The sequence below is a fragment of the Schistocerca piceifrons genome, chromosome 2 (genome assembly GCF_021461385.2).
Source record: "Schistocerca piceifrons isolate TAMUIC-IGC-003096 chromosome 2, iqSchPice1.1, whole genome shotgun sequence".
Lineage (NCBI taxonomy): Eukaryota > Metazoa > Arthropoda > Insecta > Orthoptera > Acrididae > Schistocerca > Schistocerca piceifrons.
The window spans coordinates 1,055,412,694-1,055,430,430 of NC_060139.1; positions in this window are offsets into that span (position 1 = coordinate 1,055,412,694).

The following is a 17,737-nucleotide window of genomic DNA, read 5'->3' on the forward strand; positions in this document are numbered from 1 at the left end:
AGTCTTGTTTGGAGATGATACAACAGAGAAAACAGTAAACAGCATGGTTGTGCAAGATATTGAATGGTTTTGGGTGAAACTGCTATCGTTAGGCTTTGAAAAAATGCAATTCATCCAGTTTTGTACTGTCAAAAGTGTACTGCCTCCTGTTAGCCTAGTTCACCAACAAGAAATAATAAATAGCAAAGAAAACTGAATGTTCTTAGGTTCGCATATTGATGAAAACTTAAACCAGAAAATCCAAATGATACTCCTCCTAAGACCTTCAGATGAAAATTACAGTATTTTGCATATTTTCATTTACTGAAGTCTTATGAGATAGTATTCTGGACAACTCCTTACTTAGTTAAAAGTATTCATTGCACGAAAGAAAGCAATTAGAATTATGTGAGGAGTTCACATATGTACATCGTGCAAGTATCTCCTTAAGCGGCTAGGAAAATTAACAACAGCATCGCAGCACGTTCATTCTCTTATGAAATTTGGTGTCAACAATCCATCTAAGTTTGAAAGTAACAGAGATATTCACAAAAACAGCACTAGAAGGGAAAAAGATATGCATTACCCTTAATGAAAAAAGGGGTTAAATAATCAGCTATATAAGTCTTTGATAATCTACTCACAGAAATAAAATATCTGACAGATGGTAGAAATGTTTTCAAAATTAGATTAAAGAGGTTTCTAGTTGTATATAAGTGTTCTATGTTTGTTCTGTTGACATGTTCCACATCATACCATTTATCGTGTACTTGATATATGGAACAAGTGCCTTAGTAATTATAATCATCAATGAGTGGCTTCAGCTAGATACGAGTCATAGATGAAGAAATGTGTGGACTCTTTCTCTTTGAACAGAGCTGTTATCTAGTCTAGAGGCGGTGCTAAATGGCATCAGCGTCATGTCTCCTGTAGTGACAGTTTTGTGTCCAGTAACCTTATTTCCGCTACGCTGTGTGTTGATGTAGTGTGGGAAAACCGGAGACAAAGAGAATCGAACCGACTATCATCTGGCGCTGTACAAGGATGTTGAAAATCAGACGATCTGATTAGAAAGGAGGAGTATGAGAGTCTCCGCGGAACAGGCAAGAGCGAGAACATGAGGGAAACCTTAACAAGAAGAAGAAGAAGAAGAAGAGAGAGATAAGAAGAAGAGGGGACGACAGGACTAGTGTTAAGACGTGAAGGAATACGTTCCATTGTACTTGAGGGGGCAGTAGAGGGTAAAACATCAGCAAATAATTGAGGACGTTGGGTGCAAGTGCTGCTCTGACAAAGCAAAGCTACCATAGGGCGAAACATGGCAGGATGTAAATAAGGGAACCTGTTTTGGCTTAGACACCAGCACTCAATAGTTTCCGAGAAAACGACTGTCAAAGTTTCGAAGCCACTTCAGCAGTCATCTCGCGTAGCGTGTATCTGAGTGAGTTGATACTCTATGTGATCAAAAGTATCCGGACAACTGGCAAAAAATTACTTACAAGTTCGTGGCGTCCTCCATCGGTAATGCTAGAATTCAGTACGGTGTTGGCCCACCCTTAGCCTTGATGACACTCTCGCAGGTATCGTTCAGTCACTTGCTGGAACGTTACCTCTGCCAAGCACTTTTAGCGTGATTTTCAGAGTAGCCATACATATATAGATTTTCTCGGGAACTGTTGAGTATTGGTAGCCAAAAACAAAGCAGGTGTCCCTTCTTTCACACTGACAAGATTCGACTGTATCAGGGGGCGACCTATAGCGGACTTCCCGTGTGGGATGAAGACGAGGATGCAGGACAGTAATTCGTGGTGGGCCACAGCAAATCATTGGGAAGACTGATGGGAAAGAATAGAACGAAAGAAACTCATGCCGGCCTGTTCACTGGTTCACATTTTACGGCAGTAGCGGGTGTGTGACACGGTCGTAGTGGTGTCGAGGCGGCGGCGCCGGGCCGTGTCACGTGACCTTGGACGTTGCCCCCGCGGAGACAATGGAATGCGTCGCCGGCAGTCGGCGGGCGCCGCCGTGTCAGGCCGAGGCGGAAGCGGCGGCGGCGGCGGCGCACCGCGCTGACGTCACAGCCCGCCCGCCACCGCGCACCTAATGAGCCTAATTACCGGCGCACCCCCGCTGCCAGACCTGACAGGGGCGGCCGCTTAATAGCCGAGTCACCGAACGCACCGGGGCGCAAACAAGTGGACCCGAGTGCCAAATGGGCCCGCTTCCTGCCGCCGGCTGCTCGTCTCGCGTCGCGTGCTCACGCCGCGAAACGGCTGCTCGTAGCAGCCACTCGCGTCGTGCTAGCCTTCCACTGCCGGCTACAAACAAACACATTCACTCGGTACTCGTCAGCTTACCTGCACGAATACGCGTAAGGAATAAAAATTGCAGTACCAAAATCTATTTAACGTAGAAAAAAATGGTTCAAAAGGGTCTGAGCACTATGGGACTTAACTTCTGAGGTCATCAGCCCCCTAGAACTTAGAACTACGTAAACCTAACTCACCTAAGGACATCACACACATCCATGCCCGAGGCAGGATTCGAACCTGCGACCGTAGCGGTCGTGCGGTTCCAAACTGTAGCGCCTAGAACCGCTCGGCCATCCCGGCCGGCTTTAACGTAGAGCAATGGAATTTCGGAAATACAATTGTCTAGGTAACACATTGCAAGATCACAGGTGAATGTGAGCGCGATACAAGCCGTAACAAACATGATATGCCGGTACTCTAAAATCAATATAGCCGCCAGAACGTTGAATGCGAGCATGTAAACGTGACTGCATTGTACTGTACACGTGCGGGATGTCAGTTTGTGAGACGGATTGCACCTGAGCAATACAGGGATAGTTAATGCCGTTTGTCGATGATGCTGAAGTTGCCGTCTGACGGCGTCTCATATGTGCTCCACTGGAGACAAATCTGGTGATCGAGGAGGCGAGAGGAACATGTAGACACTTTGCAAAGCACGTTGGGCTTCAGAAGCAGTATATCTACATCTACGTCTACATGGATACTCTGCAAATCACATTTAAGTGCCTGGAAGAGGGTTCATCGAACCACCTTCACAATTATCTAGTACTCCAAACCAGTATAACGCGCGGAAAGAACGAATACCTATATCTTTCCGTACGAGCTCTGATTTCCCTTATTTTATCGTGGTCAACGTTCCTTCCTATGTAGGTCGGCGTCAACAAAATATTTTCGCATTCGGAGGAGAAAGCTGGTGATTGGAATTTCGTGAGAAGATTCAGTCGCAGTGAAAAACGCCTTTCTTTTAATGATTTCCAGCCCAAATCCTGTATCATTTCTGTGACACTCTCTCCCATATTTCGCGATAGTACAAAACGTGTTGTCTTTCTACGAACTTTTTTTATGTACTCCGTCAGTCCTATCTGGTAAGGATCCCACACCGCGCCTCAGTGTTCTAAAAGAGGACGGACAATCTTAGTGTAGGCAGTCTCCTTAGTAGGTCTTTTACATTTTCTAAGTGTCCTGCCAAGAAAACGCAATATTTGGTTAGCCTTTCCCACAACATTTTCTATGTGTTCATTCCAATTTAAGTTGTTCGTAATTGTAATACCTAGGTATTTTGTTGAAATTACGGCTTTTAGATTAGACTGATTTATCGTGTAACCGAAGTTTAACGAATTTCTTTTAGCACTCATGTGGATAACTTTACACTTTTCGTTAATTAGGTTCAATTGCCACTTTTCGCATCATTCAGATATCTTTTCTAAATCGTTTTGAGGTTTCTTTTGATCTTCTGATCACTTTATTAGTCGATAAACGACAGCGTCATCTGCAAACAACCGAAGACGGCTGCTCAGATTGCCTCCCAAATCGTTTATATAGATAAGGAAGAGCAAAGGAGCTATAACACTACGTTGGAGAACGCCAGAAATCGCTTCTGTTTTATTCGATGACTTTCCGTCAGTTACTACGAACTGTGACCTCTCTGACAGAAAATCACGAATCCAGTCACATAACTGAGACGATATTCCATAAGCACGCAGTTTCACTACGAGCCGCTCGTTTGGTGGAGTGTCAAAAGCCTTCCGGAAATCCAGAAATACGGAATCGATATGAAATCCCTTGTCAATAGCACTCAACACTTCATGTGAATAAAGAGCTAGTTGTGTTTCACAGGAACGATGTGACAACTATCCTGTAGGAGCCCCCCGCCCTGGGATGCCATTCATGAATGGCAGCACAACAGGTCGAATCACGGCGTACAATTTTGCAGTCAGGGTGCTTAGGACAGCCACTAGAGTGCTAAGGCTGTCATACGAAATCGCAGCCCAGACCCAAACTCCAGGTTTAGGTCCAGTGTGTCTAGCACGCAGACAGGTTGGTTGGAGGCCGCCAACTGGCACTCTTTTAACCAGCACACGGCCACCACTGACAACGAGGCAGAACCAGTTTTCGTCAGAAAACAGACCTGCAGTCTGCCCTCCAATGAGCTCTCACTTGACGTCACTAAAGTCGCAAATGGCGGTGGTTTTGGGGTCAGTGGAATGCACGCTACGTAACGTCTGCTTCGGAGCTTTCCTTGAAGTAACCGATTTATAACAGTTCGTTGCGTTACTGTGGTGCGAAATGCTGCTAAAATTGCTGCTACAGATGCAGTACGGTGCGCCAGAGCCATACGCCGAACACGATGGTCTTCCCTTTCGGTAGTGCCACGTGGCCCTTCGGTTGCCCGACCTCCTTATGTCAGTCATGTACTGTGGCTACGTTCCTGTCAAGTGTTCCTGCAGTATCGCAGAAGAAACATCCAGCTTCTCGTAGCCCTATAACACGACCTCGATCAAGCCAGTGAGGTGTTGATAATGGCGTCTTTGTCAGCTTAAAGGCGTTCTTGACTAGCATCAACCCAACACGTCGAACCTCAAAGGTAATTAACGGCCACGACCGTTACAGCGTGTATTTAAAGCAAACCTGATCTGCATCCTCATAGTGGCGCTACTATTGCCACTATTGTGTGACTGGCGCGAAATTTAAACGCGTATCATCTTTCACATGTACAGGGTTATTACAAATGATTGAAGCGATTTCACAGCTCTACAATAACTTTATTATTTGAGATATTTTCACAATGCTTTGCACACACATACAAAAACTCAAAAAGTTTTTTTTAGGCATTCCCAAATGTTCGATATGTGCCCCTTTAGTGATTCGGCAGACATCAAGCCGATAATCAAGTTCCTCCCACACTCGGCGCAGCATGTCCCCATCAATGAGTTCGAAAGCATCGTTGATGCGAGCTCGCAGTTCTGGCACGTTTCTTGGTAGAGGAGGTTTAAACACTGAATCTTTCACATAACTCCACAGAAAGAAATCGCATAGAGTTAAGTCGGGAGAGCGTGGAGGCCATGACATGAATTGGTGATCATGATCTCCACCACGACCGATCCATCGGTTTTCCAATCTCCTGTTTAAGAAATGCCGAACATCATGATGGAAGTGCGGTGGAGCACCATCCCGTTGAAAGATGAAGTCGGCGCTGTCAGTCTCCAGTTGTGGCATGAGCCAATTTTCCAGCATGTCCAGATACACGTGTCCTGTAACGTTTTTTTCGCAGAAGAAAAAGGGGCCGTAAACTTTAAACCATGAGACTGCACAAAACACGTTAACTTTTGGTGAATTGCGAATTTGCTGCACGAATGCGTGAGGATTCTCTGCCGCCCAGATTCGCACATTGTGTCTGTTCACTTCACCATTAAGAAAAAATGTTGCTTCATCACTGAAAACAAGTTTCGCACTGAACGCATCCTCTTCCATGAGCTGTTGCAACTGCGCCGAAAATTCAAAGCGTTTGACTTTGTCATCGGGTGTCAGGGCTTGTAGCAATTGTAAACGGTAAGGCTTCTACTTTAGCCTTTTCCGTAAGATTTTCCAAACCGTCGGCTGTGGTACGTTTAGCTCCCTGCTTGCTTTATTCGTCGACTTCCGCGGGCTACGCGTGAAACTTGCCCGCACGCGTTCAACCGTTTCTTCGCTCACTGCAGGCCGACCCGTTGATTTCCCCTTACAGAGGCATCCAGAAGCTTTAAACTGTGTATACCATCGCCGAATGGCGTTAGCAGCTGGTGGATCTTTGTTGAACTTCGTCCTGAAGTGTCGTTGCACTGTTATGACTGACTGATGTGAGTGCATTTCAAGCACGACATACGCTTTCTCGGCTCCTGTCGCCATTTTGTTTCACTGTGCTCTCGAGCGCTCTGGCGGCAGAAACCTGAAGTGCGGCTTCGGCCGAACAAAACTTTATGAGTTTTTCTACGTATCTGTAGTGTGTCGTGACCATATGTCAATGAATGGAGCTACAGTGAATTTATGAAATCGCTTCAATCATTTGTAATAGCCCTGTATAAACATGCCTACCAATTTTCATTTATGTCGCGCAACTCCTTCTTCGTGTTGCGATTTTTTCCCGCCATAATGAAAAACGGGGTGAGGTTCTTAACTATCGGGTATGATGCAGAAAATAATTGATAGGATCGCCTCCTGACTTTCTTTATAAATGCGTTAGTGAGGAACGCCGCATTAAAATACAAGGTGAAACAGCTGCGAGGTGTGTTAACTCGCGGGAAATGTAGCGGTATGAGTGATGTTCAATAAGAGTCCTGCTTCTAGTGCATGGATAATCCTTGCGACAGTATCGATCGCAATAGGCCTCAGGCGAGACCATAAACATGAGCGTCAAACATTGCGGACCTCGAAACTTTCTGTCAGATTCGGGATTCTAACTCAGAACTTTGCCTTTCGAGGATAATGCTCTCACTGAGTGAGCTATCCCGGCACGATACTCGACCCACCCTCAAGGCTTTACTTCCACCGGTACCCCCTGATAACCTTGTAATATATGGGAAAGTGTCGACATTATGTGACTGTAGGAGAATACAGGATGACCAAGACAGTATTTCTGTATGATGTGACGAACGGCAGTTTGTTCTGAATGTATAAAAATGAAAGGTAATTCAGATAGTTGGAAAAACAATGCTGTAATGTTCGAATACAGTTTTAGTGGTGTACCGCTTGACACAGTCACATCAATTAAATACCTAGGTCCGACGTTGCAACGTAAGGTGAAATGGAACGAGCACATAAGGTCGGTTGTAGGAAAGCCGAATAGTCTACTTCAGTATGTTTGGAGAGTTCAAGGAATGTGCAGCTCATCTGTGAAGGAAAAAGCGTACAAAAAACATGTGCGAACCATTCTTGAACACAGCTAGCGTCTCTGGGCTCCCTACTGAATCAGAGCAAAGGAAGATATAGAAGCAGTTCAGAGGCGTGTTGCTAGAATTGGTACCGATAGACTCGATCATCACGTAAGTGTCACGGAGGTGCCTGGTGAACTCAAATGGTAATCGCTAGAAGGAATGAGACGTTCTTTTCGCGAAACATTATTCAGAAAGTTGAGAGAACAGATATTTGCGACTGACTGCAGAAAAGATTTTACTGCAACAATTGTGCACCTTGCTTATGGAACGCGAATAAAAGATAAGCGAAACCAAGGCTCATACAGAAGCATAGAACAGCTGTCTCCCTCAGTCAGTTTGCGAGTGGGACAGGATAACGAATGACCACTGTTTCAGAGATTTGATGTTTTACCGGATTCCTGATATTCACTGTGCACTCCTACGGGAAAATCCCCACTTCACCAATACATCGGAGATGCTGTGTTCCATCTCTCGTGCGCCGACTATAACACGACGGTCAAACTCACTTAAATCTTGATAACCTGCCATTGTAGCAGCAGTAACCGATCTAACAACTTCGCCAGACACTTTTTGTCTTATATAGGCGTTGTGGACCGCAGCGCCGTATTCTGCCTGTTTTCATATCTCTGTATTTGAGTACGTATGCCTGTACCATTTCCTTTGGCGCTTCAGTGGATATCCATGGTGTGGTACCCAAATTCTCATGCTTGGTTGCACTACCCCTACTAATTATCATTGCAGTAAGACGTTTCCATTTGCACGTCACTTCCTTTCAATTAACTTGCATGATTGTATGGTGTGCTTCCCTTGTCTGAAAATCACCAGAGACAGTACAATAGGATCATACGGGTATGAAAAACGGCACAACCGCCATCCCACATTGGAAGCTGTTAATATCAGAAAAAATAAACGTCAGCCACCTGGTCACATTCATTCAGGCTGAACAGCCATACTAGAGAAATCAAACTCATTGCAAAGAGGGTGCGTTAATTGGACGAACAACTGATACACACCTAACGTCGATCAGTTGTAGAATTTTGGAACACGTATTATGTTCGAGTATAATGACTTTTCTGGAGACTAGATATCTACTCTGTAGGAATCAGCATGGGTTTCGAAAAAGACGATCGTGTGAAACCCAGCTCGCTCTATTCGTCCACGAGACTCAAAGGACCATAGACACGGGTTCCCAGGTAGATGCTGTGTTTCTTGACTTCCGCAAGGCGTTTGACACAGTTCCCCACAGCCGTTTAATGAGCAAAGTAAGAGCATATGATCAGACCAATTGTGTGATTGGATTGAAGAGTTACTAGATAACAGAACGCAGCATGTAATTCTCAATGGAGAGAAGTCTTCCGAAGTAAGAGTGATTTCAGGTGTGCTGCAGGGGAGTGTCGTAGAACCGTTGCTATTCACAATATACATAAATGACCTTGAGGATAACATCGGAAGTTCGCGTAGACTATTTGCGGATGATGCTGTAGTACATCGAGAGGTTGGAACAACGGAAAATTGTACTGAAATGATGGAGGATCTGCAACAAATTGACGCATGGTGCAGGGAATGGCAATTGAATCGCAATGTAGACAAGGGTAATCCGCTGCGAATACACAGAAAGAAAGATCCTTTATCATTTAGCTAAAATATAGCAGGTCAGGAACTGGAAGCAGTTAATTCCATAAATTATCTGGGAGTAGGCATTAGGAGTGATTTGAAATGGAATGACCATATAAAATTAATCGTCGGTAAAGCAGATCCCAGATTGAGATTCATTGGAATAATCACAAGGAAATGCAATCCGAAAACAAAGGAAGTAGGTTACAGCACACTTGTTCGCCCACTGCTTGAATACTGCTCACCGGTGTGGGATTCGTACCAGATGGGGTTAATAGAAGAGATAAAGAAGATCCAGCGGAGGCCAGCGCGCTTCGTTACAGGATCATTTAGTAATCGCGAAAGCGTTACGGAGATGATAGGTAAACTTCAGTGGATGACTGTGCAAGAGAGGCGCTCAGTAGCTCGGTACGGGCTTTTGTTGAAGTTTCGAGAACATACCTTCACCGAGGAGTCAAACAGTATATTCCTACCTCCCACATATATCTTGCGAAGAGACCATGAGGATAAAATCAGGGAGATTAGAGCCCACACAGATACATACCGACAATCTTTCTTTCCACCAACAATACGAGACTGGAATAGAACGGAGAACCGATAAAGGTACTCAAAGTACCCTCCGCCACACACCGTCAGGTGGTTTACGGAGTATGGATGTAGATGTAGATACACGTATGCGTTAGTCAGTAGCTCTGAGGATAGAGCCATTTACAGATTTATAATGCTCAACTAGAATCCTGATAAAAAGGATTCCTATTTCCCTGTGCCAGTTCAAGCAGACCGCAACAGGTTTCCTTCAGGAAAGTCTCGAGCAAGTGTGTACTCTATGCTTGTCCTAATTTCTAGTTTTTCTGAAGCTGTTGCGCTTCCAGTTCTTACTTTTCACGTTTGTTGTCTTATTTTTGTGTATTTGTTTTGTCCAAATTATCAATTGTTTTGGCTGTGTAGCCATTGCTTATGACAATACTTTTTGTTGTGCCCGATTTTGCTGTCGTGTAGTAAACGATTTACACCTGAAGATAGAGCCGTAGGGTCCTAACTGCATCGTGTAATTTAATAAAACACGAAAAAAAGTTGTGACCGCAGGCGTTTTTATTCGTACTTCCTGCGTATTGAATACTGTCATGTTCACAGTTCCTAAATAAGGACAACAATATAAACAACAGGCTTTCGTTTGCAGCATAGACCGACCACATCTACAAGAACCTGTAGTCACTTTTACAGCTGGTGTGCTATAGCTAGTTATGCACTGTTGAGAAAATAAAGGAGGATAGCGAAGAGATGAATGACGAAATAATTATCTAACTGACGAAACATTTTAGAATTATCAAGTATTAAGTAGACACTGACTTGGAATTGTAGGGTTTGCTGGAACGTCTGCCGTGCAATCGCTTCGATTTATCGAACATGCCAAACACCGAGTATTTTTTCGATTTATCGATGTGCTGTTGTACTGCTCGAGCGTTAGGGATCCCTATCAGGTCGGATTAAGGGAGGACATAGAAGCAATTCAGATGCGAGCTACTAGAATTGTTACTGGTAGGTTTGATCATCACGCGAGTGTTACGGAAATGCTTCAGGAGCTCAGGCGAGAGTCTCTAGAGGAAAGGAGGAGTTCTTTTCGTGAATCGCTACTGAGGAAATTTAGAGAACCAGCATTTGAGACTGACTGCGGTACAATTTTACTGCCGTCAACTTACATTTCGCGGAAAGAGCACAAAGATAAGATGAGAGGGATTAGGGCTCGTACAAAGGCATATAGGCAGTCATTTTTCTCTCGTTCTGCTTATGGTAGATTGCGGAGTATGTATGTAGATGCTCCAAGGGACTTGACGATAAGTTCGATTTATTGAAAAATTAGATATATCAAGTTTCAAATCAGCGATAGTAGATCGTAGTGATACAGAGTAGCGAGCGTGTACTGTTGTGCGCTGTCCACTATTCCTGGAGCGCACAGGGCACCGAAGGGGGGGGGGGGGGGGGCGGGAACGGTACACGCAGGGGTACGGCCACTGGCGCCAGGAATCCGTCTGCTGGCGGCTCAATCAATATCAATCCATCACGGGCCGGGCCGTACAATGAGCGCGTCGTGGGCCCCCCGCCCGTCGCGCTAACAACACCCTCCGCTAAGGTCCCATTGTGTGCTGTCAGAACCACTCCCTCCAATGCGGCACTCGCTTCGGCTGTGTTTGATCTAGGGCCGCCTTAGGTTCGCTTTCCTTGTATTACTAGCAATTAACCTTGAAATATTCATTTTTTCCGCGTCACCTAATAGTTTCCCGTTGTCGTTGTCTTGCGTCCAATCTAGCTAATGCGCGTGATGCGGGAGAAACGACACCCCGTTCTGAACGGTAACATTCAGCGGAATTTAACTGACTGAAATTGAAGGAGTGGAGTTTGTAACCTAAGCGAAAGCTCTGGCAGGCTGTGAGAGTCCTGAGGAGTGACACTTCCGCACTGATGGAATGTGTTGGCGAAGGGCCGCGCGCGTTAGCCGCACGTTCTTAGGCGGCTTGCTACGGTTCACGCGGCTGCCCCCGTCGGAGTCCTCCCTCGGGCATGGGTGAGTGTGTTGTCCTTAACGTAAGTAAGTTTAAGCTAGATCAATTAGTGTGTAAGCCTAGGGACCAATGACATCAACAGTTTGATTCCACAGGAACTTACCACAAAATGGTCCAGAATGAGATTTTTACTCTGCAGCGGAGTGTGCGCTGATATGAAGCTTCCTGGCACATTAAAACTGTGTGCCGGATCGAGACTCGAACTCGGGATCTTTGCCTTTCGCGGGCAAGAGCTCTACCAGCTGAGCTACCCAAGCACTACTCAAGCCCCGTTCTCACAACTTCGTCTCCTACTTTCCAAACTTCGCAGAAGCTCTCCTGCGATCCTTGCAGAACTAGCACTACTGGAAGAAGGGATATTGCGGAGACATGGCTTAGCCACAGCCTGGAGGATGTTTCCAGAATGAGATTTTCACTCAGCAGCGGAATGTGCGCCTGTATGAAACTTCCTAGCAAGTTGAAACTGTGTGCCGGAGCCTGGACCTTTGCCTTTGAGCGGGCAAGTGCTCTACCAACTTTCTTTTCTTATTCTTATTTTGTTCGGTATTGTTCGTTGCATTTGCTCAGGGCGAACGCCACAAGACATCAGTTTTTTATTGCAGAGGGCAAGCAGCGCCCTGACCGAACACCCTGAGCTACGGTGCCGGCCCCGACTTAGTTACCTAAGCACGACTCACGCCCCGTCCTCACAGCTTTACTTCCGCCAGTAACTTGTCTCCTACTTTGCAAACTTAATGGGGCGTGAGTCGTGCTTGGGTAGCTCACTTGGTAGAGCACTTGCCCGTGAAAGGCAAAGGTCCCGAGTTCGAGTCTCGGTCCGGTACACAGTTTTAATGTGCGAGGAAGTTTCACAAAATGGTTGTCGAAGGAGGTAATTTACAAAATCTTCGTTCCACCAATACCTGAATATTGCTCGTCACTCTGTGATCTGTTCCAGGTGCGATTGAAAGGGAACTGAAAGTGATCCAAATAAGAGCGCTGTCTTTCGCCAAAGGTTCAAAAGTGTCACGGAGATGCCGATCCATCTGCTGTGGCAGGTGCTGCAAGAGAGGGATTGGCCATCGCGGTGAGGTTTATTGTATATTCTTAGAAGCGTCAACAATTATATTGCTTTCAGAAGTTTTATATTACTTTCTCCTCCAAATATCTCACAAAAGACAACGATGATAAACTCAGAGGAAATCAAACCACACGGATTCTACTAATTAATTAATAATTGTAAGAATAATACGAGCAATGACGATGGGAATATGCTGGCGCTGCACGAGAGGGCAACAATATTGAGTTCGATCCAGAACGCACGTCTCGGCTAGTTTATGCACAGCGACGCACACAGCAAACAGTAAGGCCTACGATTATTCGTATACACGAAAAAACTGTAACGTATAATATTGTAGTATTAGTTGATATTTGTTCAAGCCTTGAAGATATTTACCTCCTCTTCTTCTTTGAAGACAATGTTACGGCGTCCATCTTGCTCTGCTTAAATTTCTTGCATCTCCGAAGTATTACAGATACCGGTAACGCAAACGGATACATCACTTGAAATAAGGAGCTAATAAGTGACATTGACTTTGTACCATAAGAATTAATGTATTTCACATTATTAGTAAAAACAGAAATCCACGTCTTTTCTCTATCATGGACGGGAAAAGACAGACAATACAAGATCAATGAAACATCCGATAGCAGTTTTTACAAACATAAGAAAATTAATGTTCATCTTTTCTCGCTACCTTCACAGGTTTGGTTGCTATGGGCATACCGCATTTTAATGTTTGTCGTGAACTACTTAGGTGAACGAATCGATAAAAATAGACAGAAAAAAATAAAACATATATCCATATAGGTAAACCAGCATAAGTCCCAATACAGAAAGCTACCAACAATCGTTCTTCCCACAGACCATTCGTGATTGGAAGAGAAAAGGGGGAAAGTGCAGTGGTATACAAATTACCCTCTACCAGACACCTTTTCTGGTGGCTTGTGGAGTACAGAAATGGATATATATGTGGAAGATGACGCTTGAATAGTCTTATTGTGCGATACATACCAACACAACACACGAAAATGTTATTGGTATCACATCGTGTCAGAAAGAGAAATATTTTGGTTCAAATGGCTCTGAGCACTATTGGATTTAACTTCTGAGGTCATCAGTCCCCTAGAACTTAGAACTACTTAAACGTAACTAACCTAAGGACATCACACACATCCATGCCCGAGGCAGGATTCGAACCTGCGACCATAGCGGTCGCGAGGTTCCAGACTGTAGCGCCTAGAACCGCTCGGCCATCCCGGCCGGCAGAAATATTTTCCTTGCCGTAGTGTAGACCCTTATTTTCACATCTTCGATGCCACCTATTAGTGCTACCTTATACGAATCGCACAGGCTTAACCAACATATCAGAATAGGCTACAGGAGACGATCCGTTTGGGCTATATTCTGCGAACGTTAGCTCAAATTCTTCGTAACACAACGGTCCGGCTCTCTCTGGGGGGTGGTCGTCTTTTCCTGCAGAGAATGCCAGGGGCCAGATTCTGGAATCTGGTGGAAGGGGGCTTTGTCCTGCGTAGTGATGATGGGTTGGACTTTCTGTAATCCGTCCAAGTGGTAGTCGGAGCTTACGAGGGTGGCCTTTCCCATGAACTCAGGCGTTTACCAGTACATATCAGAAGTAAGCTTATGGAAGGTCCAGGCGTGTAGCAGCATTTTGCAGAGGAGTGCTGTGGTGAGAGTAGACGATGACCCACCGAAAATCTTGCATTCTCCTCCAAAGGCTGATTGTCTAAGAGGTCTAGAAGTTAAATCTGTTTTGTGACGGTGTGCTGAGCCCTTAAACTCGAGGAAACAGCTGACAGTTGCCAACTGTTTTATTGGCAGGGAAAATAGATATTTCAGGCATTCGGTAGACGAAATGCAGTTGTTTACTAAAAGAAGCCTTCTTCGCACGGGAGTAACGTTTTGCAAAAAACTAATCTTGACAGTTCGAAAATATTACCATAACGGTACTCTAGATAGGATCTTCGTATTGGGAAAGACCTCCATGACTATTATTTCTTCATCGTTCACAGGGTTTCGCTGTGAAGTTGGACTTGACAAGAGAAAACAGACAAGAAACAAAGGCAGAGTTTACAGGCCATGCATAGTGCACGGGCCACATCTGAATTGTCCCAACAACAAAAAACTGCAAATGGAATATCTACTATAAGTGGAACGTTCTATAATCTGTATTTCATTCATTGATAAACAATATCCTTTTTCCGCCACAAAAGACACGTTTCTGCTTGTCTTGATCATTCGTATAAACATTTCCCTCTCTCGGCGATAAATTTAAGTGGATAATAAGTCTGCTTTTCTGTGGCATTGCGTCACATGAGCTTCTAGTTTGAAATTTTGATTGTAACCCACATAAACTTTACGTTCAGTTAAATTTTTCCTGCCGTAGCAATAGATCATTGCGTAAAGTGCACGCAGATGAAAGTTATTGGCAGTATAATTAACAACCAATATTACGACGCTAGACACGACAGCCATTCTCAGAGACACATAATGGATTTCACTTCCCGGGGCAAAAAGAAACGACCGCAACTCCGCCTACCTCACTCACGGTAGTTGGCACGTGATTGTTCTGAACACCAGACTCTAGTAGCCACTAATCGACCACGCCTTGTTATTAACTTCCTATTTTGTTGCAACATACTTGTATATTTCACGGCAATATGCAATGTTAACTGCTATTTAGTAAGTGTCTCAAACATTGTTCATTTTTCCTTCATCTGTAAAAACAGCAGCAGATCGGTGCCTGGAACCGTTACTAAAGCTTTCGTTCCACGAGAGAACAAAAAGTACTTTGCAGTGAAAGAGCCATTTTTTAGGAATCTTGTGAAAAACTAGAGCGATAGAGAGGAACTTCAAACTCCTGTGCATAACATTATATAGTTAGAAACTGATATTTTTAAAACCCGTGCCTGAATGTTAAAATACAGGAGATAAAGCAAAAGCAGCTACCGCAAAATACGCTGACCAACCATAACACTGCCACCACCTGCTTGACAGCGTATTGTTCCACCTTAGGAACACAATACAGGAACCATTCTCTGTGGCGTGGATACGACAAGTCCTTCCTAGTTTTCCGGAAGAGTGTAGTACTAGATGTCTATGTACAGGCCAGGCAAATCCAGTGAATTAAGATTCGATGGCTTCTGGGAGCGGAGCGGGGTCCCGTTACCGTCACAGATGCGTTCTGACGCATTCGGATCAGGCGAATGTTGTAACCAAAACATAAATTTGTGTTCCCTAACATGCTCCTCAGACTACTGGAGCACAATGCTGGTCTTTGACATGGACAGTTATGCTACTGGAAGATGCCATCCACTGCGGGGAAGATATCAATCATGGAATTATGCAGCTGGCACTACACAAAACTGGCGCTAAAAGCATAGGCACATAGGGAACACACACGACACAGATGTGTAAGTCCACAGTATTGGTGATAAGTTGAGAAAACCGACACGAAACTCATGTGCTGCAAAACGCCACTGTTTCCTGCGCATGTAACCCGACATCAGGGTGGGATTTGATCACCATGCACACGTACACAGACCGCACAACGGGTTGGCACACTCTGGATCAGGTGGTCGTGCGGCTGCCGGGGTATAGCCTCCCATTCTTGCACCAGTGCCTGTCGGAGCTCCTGAAGTGTCGTAGGGGTTTGAATACGTGCAGCGATACGTCGACCGAGAGCATCCCAGACGTGCCCTGTGGGGTTTCGGTCTGGAGAACAGGCAGGCCACTCCATTCGCCTAATATCTTCTGTTTCAAGGTACTCCTCCAAGTTGTCACCTCGGTGGGTTCGTGCGTTATCATGCATCAGGAGGAAGGTGGGATCCACTGCACCCCTGAAAAGGCAGACATAGTGATGCAAAATGACGTCTCGGTACACCTGACCTGTTACAGTTCCTCTGTCAAAGACATGCAGGGGTGTACGTGCACGAACCATAATCCCGCCCCACACCATCAAACCACGACCTCTATCCAAGACATTAAGGGGTTGGTATCTGGTTCCTGGTTCATGCCAGATGAAAACCCGGCGAGAATCACCGTTCAGACTATACCTGGACTCGTCCGTGAACATAAACTGGGACCACTGTTCCAATGATCATGTACAGTGTTCTGGACACCAGGTTTTACGGGCTCTCCTGTGACCTGGGGTCAGTGGAATGCACCTTGCAGGTCTCTGGGCGAATAAACCATGTCTGCTCAGTCGTCTGTAGACTGTCTGCAGACAACTGTTCCAGTGGCTGCGGTAAGGTCCCGAGCAGGGCTACCTGCAGTACTCTGTGGCCGTCTGCGGGCACTGATGGTGAGATACAGGTCCTCTTGTTGTATTGTACACTGTGGACGTCCCGTACTTTAGCGCCTGGACACGTTTCCTGTCAGCTGGAATCGTTGCCATAATCTTGAGATCACAAATTTGTGGCACACGGAGGGACCGTGCTACGTCCTGCTGTGTTTGACCAACCTCCAGTCGCCCTAGTATTCTACCCCTCATAACGTCATCAATATGTGTTCTTGAGCCATTTTCAACACTATTAGCACGTCTGAAAATGTCTGCACACATGCTCGCTGCCCTGTACTCTGACATGCACTAACACACCTCTGCGTATGTTGACTACTGCCAGCGCCACCGTGCGACGACCGCAGGTCAAATGCACCGCATGGTCATACCTCGAGGTGATTTAAACTCGCAAACCGCCCACCAGAGCGTTGTTTCACCATGTATCAGCATTATCCTTAATTTATGAGCATGAGTGTAGTACGCATCTACCACGGTGTCTTTGATTTCTGCTACGGGTCCCTTCGCGTACCATGCTTATGTCCACCATAGCATAATGCTCTGATGAACCAAGACGTTATGACCATCTGCTTAACAGCTTGAATGTGCGGCAAAATGGCGCTGTCCGCAATCGGAGCTGCAACTGTGGTGTATAACAAGCCGTAGGTGACGGCGGTCAACGACGGCTGCGGTGATGTGTATCGCCTAGATGAACCGAGGAGCTACCAACAGTGTCTCCTCAATGCCAGTTCAGGGAACGTTGCTGCTTATGGGCCTACGCAGCAGCGCATAGTTCAAGCACTCATGCTGACCGCTATCCATCAGCGTCGAAGGCCGGACTTTGCAGGCCAATACCTCAACCGGATGTCCAGTGAGTGGGCGTAACTAGCAGTGTACATGCGTGCTTCAAGCAGCACCAAGATGAGTTTATCGTATCCCCCTGGTTTCGAAACACATCGATTACAACCGAGTCGAGAATCTGCGGGACCAGCTCGATATTCCCCATGGATCCATGGATCCTC